We start from the raw sequence: 8,184 nt of genomic DNA, 5'->3' as shown, positions 1-8,184 counted from the left end.
TGATGGCGTTGTTTACCATCTCGGATGTCGGAGGATGGGACGGTTTCGCCCTGGGATTTTTCGCTTTTTTCTCTTTCTTCGCGTGGGATTGAGGGGTGGCAGCGGAACCGGTGGTGACCGATGATGCTGTTTGATTTTCGACGTCGGCCATCTTTCACGTTAAAACGTTAAAAGTTAATAATAATTATTGAAAAAACACTTGCTCACACACGTACACTTCGAGCACCTCGTGAACGAGAATTGAACAAAAAAATTTTCTAAGTCTTTATAAAATAGTCGCCACTGCGGACGGAAGACTGAACGCGCACCGCGTCCGCCGTCGAAGAAATTGCAGGCCTCGGAATCGTTGCCCGCGTGATGGCATCGTCCTCTTTCCTCGATCACCATCGCCACCGTGTGATCAAGCTGGCCGAACTCGGTTTCCGAAGTTTCCCTGGAGATAGCGAAGTTCGTCTCGGAACGTCGGTGGGTTTCGAATCAGGTACACGCCCCTCCAACCACCAGCCCTAAATCCGGGTCGTCACGGTTTCGATTCGGGACCGACGGTTTACGTCGGCGGTGCGGGGTAGACGCGTCGATTCCGGGAATCCATATTTCGTTCGCCGAAATATTGGTCCATCTCTTCCCGGAATACCGCGCCACCTTCTCGATTTTACGACATCTTCGCGTCGCCAAACGCTTCCGAAACGGTCGAAGCACAGAAAGGACCTGGTGTTCGAACCGAGGCAATTCCGACAACAGGATGCCGCGAACCGCCTCTCCGACGTTCAGGTCGATCGTTTTCGGCGGAAGTTGAAACGGGACGAGTCGACGACGGGTCCCGTTGCCGTCCGGACCCTTCGGGACGGCCGAAAGTCCGTCGAGAGGATCATCCGAAAGGAGACGGTCTTCATCGTCCGACCGATGCCGCACCTACGAGTTTTCCGATATTTTCTTCGACGGATCTTCAGGTTTTCTTCCTTTCTTCCGTCTTTCTCTCTTCGTAATTTCGTGTCCGACCTGCGTCGTCCGAAGTCGGGGTGAAGATCGAAGAAAAAACGCCAAAAATAACAACTCGTCAGCCACGCACACCGCGTTCGAATGTCTAACGGTCCAACTTGGATTTTCGAAGATCGCCGAATCCGAGGGACGATAAATAATAATAATAATAATAATAATGGTAATAAATAATAATGTTAATAATAATAATAATGATATGATGATTATAACGATAATTATTATAGATAGGTAAATAGAAACACAGGTCTCCTCTCGAAAATCGGAACTTCCTGATATTACTTACATATTTCGGTCGATCCAAATGTGGGAATCTCGTCGTCGTCGGAGCAAGCAGCGCGGTGGGTGGGGTGAAATTCTGGATTTTCCACCGCCGCCGGCGGTCGAAAAATGTGCGACGCGGGAGATCGCCAGTCCGTCTAGTAGTCTCTCTTGTCGTTAGAGCGTGACGTGGTGGTTGTTGTGGGATTTCCCGTTAGTTCGGTCCGACGTCGGTCGTCAGAGGGTAAGTGCATACGGAAACGAAACGCATCGCGTTTTGATGTTCATATTCGTGCATCGGAATGTTAAAAGCAATATATTTTACACCAACGATCACACCTAAACACCACGGCAACGGCCATACCACGTTGAAAAGCACCGGTTCTCGTCCGATCACCGAAGTTAAGCAACGTCGGGCGCGGTCAGTACTTGGATGGGTGACCGCTTGGGAACACCGCGTGCCGTTGCCCCCCAACACTTTTTGTTTTTTTTTGAAATCCATAGCAACCACCGAACCGATTTGTTTTTCGTGCAGGTATTCGGAAACATGCACAGACCCGTATCATGTAGATTCATAGCTTTAAGTACTAGATAATTAAGAAAACAATTTTTTTTGTCGATTAATTGTAAACAATTGCAGAATAAAAACTCGTCAAACGGTAAAGGTTGTCGTTCGATCACCGAAGGTAAGCCACGCGGGCAGCGGTCAGCACTTGGACGGGTGACCGGTTCATTATATTCCTTCCGTGAGTTTAACAAAGATAACATATGCAAATGTCGTAAGTGCGACGAGGAAGACGGCGATCTTTTAATGTAAAAAAAATATATATTAGGTTACGCGTACATGCCACTTTGACTGCTGCTTTATTTTTTTGGTTTTTAAATAATTAGAGATCTGAATTCAACATATCAGTTCTATGTTATAATGGACAGACAATGTTGTATTCTTGGCCCCTAACACGTTAAGACCAACATAAAAACTAGAATAACTTACCATTCGTTAAACGTTAAACAATTTCGAACCACGTTTTTTTGAGCTCGAACAAACTCATAACACAACACTCATTTATTAGTCACTGGACCATTGTAAAACGAGAAGAGAGAAAAACCATGCGAAACTATTTTTAAAACGAAGAGAATAAAGGTTTTAAATGGTAGGGCTGTATGACAGACTTGTCAATTATCGTGGGGGGTACGGCTGAGATTTATGACGAAATCGAGTGGCGCCGGCGGTCGGTCACTTTCACGAAAGAGGTCTAAACACGGGTCGTTTACGATACCCTCTGGTTACTAGAAAAGTTCTAGACAGATGTTTGTCGGCTTTTCGAGGTATTTATTTGTGAGTCCAAAGACTCAATGGAGTAATATCGGACTGAAATTCCAAGATTTTGCTGTGTAATCCAAAAAACTATGTTCCTCGTAACATTTAACGATGTGTTAATTCAACTATTATTTTAATTTTTCGTATACGTATTTATACTAAAAAGTACAGCGCTTCCAACAGTGAATTGTGAATTGAAAATGTTTCAAAGAAAGATCGATAGTTTTGAAAAAAATTACATATTAATAAATTTAGATAGATTTAGAAGTATACATTGCACTTACTTTTCAAAATTATTGTACTTCTGATTTGGTTGAAATAACATAATATGTAGCAGTCATAGTTGCGATTGTAGAAAAAATCTTGTGTACATTGCAGTCGCGGCTGGTGTTGGGTAAAACCTTTATTTTTTAGGGGGTCATTACCCAAATGACCTCATGGACCAGCCGTTCCTGTTAGGTTTTATATATCAAATTGATTCGTCTGTCTTTTTCATCATGCCTTCGAAAAGCGAGCTCCTGTTTCGCCAAAGTAACTGTGACGTCAATTAAATACGATAATAAAATTCGGTTTTTCCCATCTTCTTTTCGTATCCCACCTCCACCCGGCGGCAGTAGTGCAGTGCTTATCAACATAATTACCGGCGTCTCGCCTCCACATTTTGACTTTTTTGTGTTTTATGTGTTCTCTAAGTCCAAAATTTTTAAATTTTTAAAAAGAGATTGCGGTACTATTCCTGTTGCTGAAATTATAATAATATATTTATTAATTTTTGTATTATATGTCTGTGTTATATTGTGTGAATTTGGAACAGCTATATCTAAAAGATATGCTTGCTTTTGTTGTTTATTTAAAATAATAATGTCTGGTCTGTTATGCTGAATGTGAATGTCAGTTAAAACTGTGCGATCAAAATATAATTTGTAATTGTCATTTTCTAAACAACTTTCTGGTTTATAAATGTAATGTGGTTGTGTATCCTTTAATAAATTGAATTTAACTGCTAAATTCATGTGTATAATTTTTGCGAATATATCATGACGTTTTTTATATTCGCTGTGAGCCAAAACGGTGCAAGATCTTGTATTGCAAATATAAAACCCTCAGCTCTTTAAAATATCTCCCATGTAAAGACTTTTGTTTTATATTTGCTATAGTGTCATATCACGAGCTCTATTGAGAAAATAATTTTTTAGTGAAGCAATTTGATTGTGTTGTAGAATTTCTAGATTTGAAAAACCCCTACCACCATTTTCGCGTGGTAAATTAAATCTTTCAACAGCAGATTTGGGGTGATGTTTACAAAATTTTGTAAAGAGAACTCTAGTTTGAATATTTATATTCTTTAAATTAGTTTTGGACCATTTTATAACACCAAAAGAATAGATTTAATTTTATAATTGAATGTTGAATATGATTTGATTGATTAATACCTAAATATTTATAAAATTCTCCTTTATTTAAATTTTTAATGATTTCTCCTTCTTTAGTTATATATTCTAAATTTTCGTAATGACCACGACATATTGATTGATTTTCAGTTATTGTTAAGTTTTATGTCATCCATATAAAGAAGGTGATTTAATTTAATATTAATTTTATAAATTTTAAGAATTTTAATTAACCATGAATGTGGTACTGAATCATAGGCTTTTTTGTAGTCTATGAATTGTTGTTGCATTATTTTCCAAACGTTTGAGACTTAAAATATTCGTCAAATGTTCTTCTTTTTTTAAATCAGAATACCCCTGACAAATCCGAACATTTTGTTTTGCGGTAGATAAAAATAAACATGGGCCAAGACAGAATATTAATATTCGGTGTGGAATTTTCCTGCGTTCTTGTTCATTTCTATCGAAGTGCTCACGAAAAGTTGTGAATATCAACACTTTGTAATTGTCGTAGTGAAAAATAAAAAAGATAGCTATGGGGCACAACTTATTTCGCACTTCATTAGAAAAGTAACAGTATTAAAATAAAAAAAATATTTTTCTAAATTTCGAACGTTAGGTCTATCCTGACCAGCCGCCAATTAGTGGTATTATTTTATTTTTTGCTGTTTTCCACAATAGTTATTTTTATATTAAATATAAACAATATTTTTTCTATCATTGATTCAAAAAATTGAAATTAAAAATTCAAATTTTTGAAGGAACTCTGAAGTTTCAATGCAGTGACCATGTTGCTAGGTAACTAATAAAAAACAGTGCGTGAAATGAAAAACAGAAATAGTCGTATGCGTTTTGTATGGTTTCTATGGTTTCGATCTTACTAACAATGCAATGAAAATGACCCACTTCAGGCACAGATAACTATGCGTGAATTTCAATTTTTTGAATCAATTATATAAAAACAAAATTGATTTGGCGGCCGCTACACAAAAGTGGTGGGAGGCGAGAACCTGTTTCCGCCGGTCTCCGTTTATGACACAGCTGACGGAAATCTTGGTCTTTTTTTTTCGTTTATTGTTAATTTTAAAATTAATAAATTTTCCCTGGATACGTATTCGACTTATCCGGTACGAGTTATTTTTAAATTAACTTAATGGCCCGTTGCTCTTGTTCTTTTTATCGTTTTATCGTTAGCAATAGTACAATACTCACGCATTTTTAATCTAAAATTAACAAAACTTGAATGGATCGGGATTATCACACTTCTGAATTGAAGTTTTCATTCGTTTAAAATATAATTGATAGTAATACGTAATGCGGATTGCCTAAACGTTGCTTCCATCACGTCAACATCACACATTCACGTTCGCCCGTAGAAATGGCGTGATGCACACGAAATCGATCCAAAAAGGCTCATAATATTTGTGTCACGCGAATCTACGTCGAAAACTAGAAAAAAAAAAAATTCAATTCGAATTTCAATAATCGAAACGATGCGTCGTCGATACTAAACGTAGGTAGTAACTAAAGTGTGATCGGGTGCGATAAAAGTGTCCGTCAATAATCATCATCCGACAATCATTTAATAGACGAACGCTAATTTTTGGCACTCACTCGGACGACAGAACCAGTCCAGACGGAAACCGGGGCGCGGGGTGGGTGGGTGGTTGTATGTCCGTGAATCTGTCCGGCGCGCGTCAACATTTCAGTTATCGTCGCGAGAGTTAAAACGAAAGGTGGTTAGTGTGAAAGTGACGTTTTTTCGTGGAGACACGTTACGAAGGGTGAGTACCTAATATAATATAAAACCAACCGAAAACCCACAATAGTGCCCCGGTTTATTATCGTGAATAGGTGTTTGGTAAATATTTTCTGTATTCCAACTAGCAAGTCTTTTATCAAAAAACTCCGGCAACATGGCTATTGTGGTATTATTGATACCACCTAACTGAAGAATGATTAAAAAGATTATAAAGTTAATAACTAAGTCGACGATTTTATCGGGAAATTGAACGGAGAAACAAAAATAGCTCTTAGCGACAGTTGCCTGAAGTCGCAAATAACGGCGATTGACGAAATCACGTTTTTTTTATTTTAATTCCAATGAACAATACACAGGGTCACAATTATCTGTTATGTATTCTATAATGTTTTGCAAAGTAAATAATGTGAGTTGTCATGCGTAATATTAATTAGCTAAGTAATTTTTGCAAGTATTTTATGTCAGATATGCAATGTATAATAACGTAATGTTGCAAAGTATTTTAATTTTTATGCTAGGTAGAGATAATAAAATAGAAAATGATTTAGGAACATAAAAAATCTCATTAAAACAGGAACAATTGAAATTAAAATAAACATAACATTCTGTACTAAAGTACAGTTTTGTTCACTCCTTTTTTCAAAGTCTTCTGTCCTCTCATTTGCACATACTGCTATTCCAAAACAGTGAAATTGTCTGTTTCAGGGAATCCTTAACGTTCCTTGCTAATGTCAACAACGTTTTCGATGAAACAAAGAGTCGGAAAAATGTCGGCTCATTGTATTCAATAACATACGCGACTACAAAACCATCTGTATCATTTGTAGGAATCGCGGTTTTTTCGATGAGAATTCGTTCTAATTTTTTCTTTCTTAAAAAAGCTAAGTAATTTTAATTTCACTAAAGATGAACATTTAGGCTATATGCTGGGTAATGCAAATCCATCAACCATCAACTAGGTTGTTCAGCAGATGTACGATTGTTTATTTGATTTCTTCTTCCGAAGAGTTGTATTCTGGCAAAATAGAAATTTATTCATAACATAACCTCAATCAACTAAATTATTTCGAATACAATAACCACATAACTACAAGTTGGATAGGCATGGGTGCAAAATACCGATAATGCATGAAACCTAAAGGGCCTACTGTTCATCCAATATATTTACATAGCTTAAATAGCATGTTTATTTTTTATAGAAAAATTTTGCATTTCTCGCTTTCTTAAACTGTATGTAACATTTTTCATATTTTTTCGCTGTCATAATGACATAATAAAAGTTAATTAAAAATCGCTGTTTCACGTCTTTTTCTTTTTTGTTCGAGAGTTTTTGTGGTTCTGAAAAGAACCGTTTATAAATGTGTCGAAAACGAAAAACATCTATTTCGAACTGGTGTACTTGGTGACGGCTTTGGTACCTTCGGAGACGGCGTGCTTGGCCAACTCACCGGGCAACAACAGACGCACGGCAGTTTGAATTTCTCTGCTGGTGATCGTCGAACGTTTGTTGTAGTGTGCCAGACGGGAAGCTTCAGCGGCGATACGTTCGAAGATGTCGTTCACGAAACTGTTCATTATGCTCATAGCCTTACTAGAGATACCGGTGTCGGGATGGACTTGTTTCAACACCTTGTAGATGTAGATGGCATAGCTCTCCTTCCTCCTGCGCTTCTTTTTTTTGTCGCTCTTGGAAATGTTCTTCTGAGCTTTCCCGGCCTTCTTGGCTGCCTTACCACTTGTCTTCGGCGGCATTTTTCAATTCAATTCGATTCAACAAACTCGCGAACTGCTCTGACTCGTGTGCGTGCGTTAACTTTGCACCACCACCTTTCTGATAGGTAGTGTGTTCACCAGAACCCCACCTGAAAACGGGCTCCCACCAATCGTCACGTCCTATTCTCCTATCACGGAGGCTATAAATTCGAAGCACAGCTACCAGCTTTTACAATCGACGAGTCCCGTCCGTCAGTTTTATTACTTCTCGTGGTGTCTAACGAACGAACTTAAAATGTCAGGTCGCGGTAAAGGAGGTAAAGTGAAGGGAAAAGCGAAATCCCGTTCGAGCCGTGCCGGTCTCCAGTTTCCGGTGGGTAGGATACATCGTCTTCTCAGAAAAGGAAATTACGCGGAACGCGTCGGTGCAGGAGCTCCCGTCTATTTGGCCGCCGTCATGGAGTACTTAGCCGCCGAAGTTCTAGAATTGGCAGGAAACGCTGCCCGTGACAACAAGAAGACACGTATTATACCGCGTCATCTGCAGCTGGCCATCAGAAACGACGAGGAATTGAACAAACTCCTGTCCGGAGTTACGATCGCCCAAGGCGGTGTCTTACCCAACATTCAGGCCGTACTTTTACCCAAAAAAACCGAGAAGAAACCTTAAACGAACGATCGATCCATCTCCGTGGCGAAAACTCAAAATATCGGCCCTTCTCAGGGCCACTATAGCTTTT

The 8,184-nt window shown here is 38.8% G+C and overlaps 1 non-coding gene across 1 annotated transcript; it reads left to right on the top strand.

Moving 5' to 3' along the window:
• The first annotated feature begins 1,607 nt into the window (after positions 1-1,607).
• LOC138140701 (5S ribosomal RNA) lies at positions 1,608-1,727 on the top strand. The gene has a single exon (XR_011162706.1). It is a non-coding gene; the product is annotated as a 5S ribosomal RNA (ribosomal RNA).
• The last annotated feature ends 6,457 nt before the right edge of the window (positions 1,728-8,184 follow it).

Source organism: Tenebrio molitor, unplaced genomic scaffold, assembly GCF_963966145.1.
Source record: "Tenebrio molitor unplaced genomic scaffold, icTenMoli1.1 SCAFFOLD_128, whole genome shotgun sequence".
Taxonomy (NCBI): Eukaryota; Metazoa; Arthropoda; class Insecta; order Coleoptera; family Tenebrionidae; genus Tenebrio; species Tenebrio molitor.
This window is presented reverse-complemented; position numbering and strand designations above follow the sequence as displayed.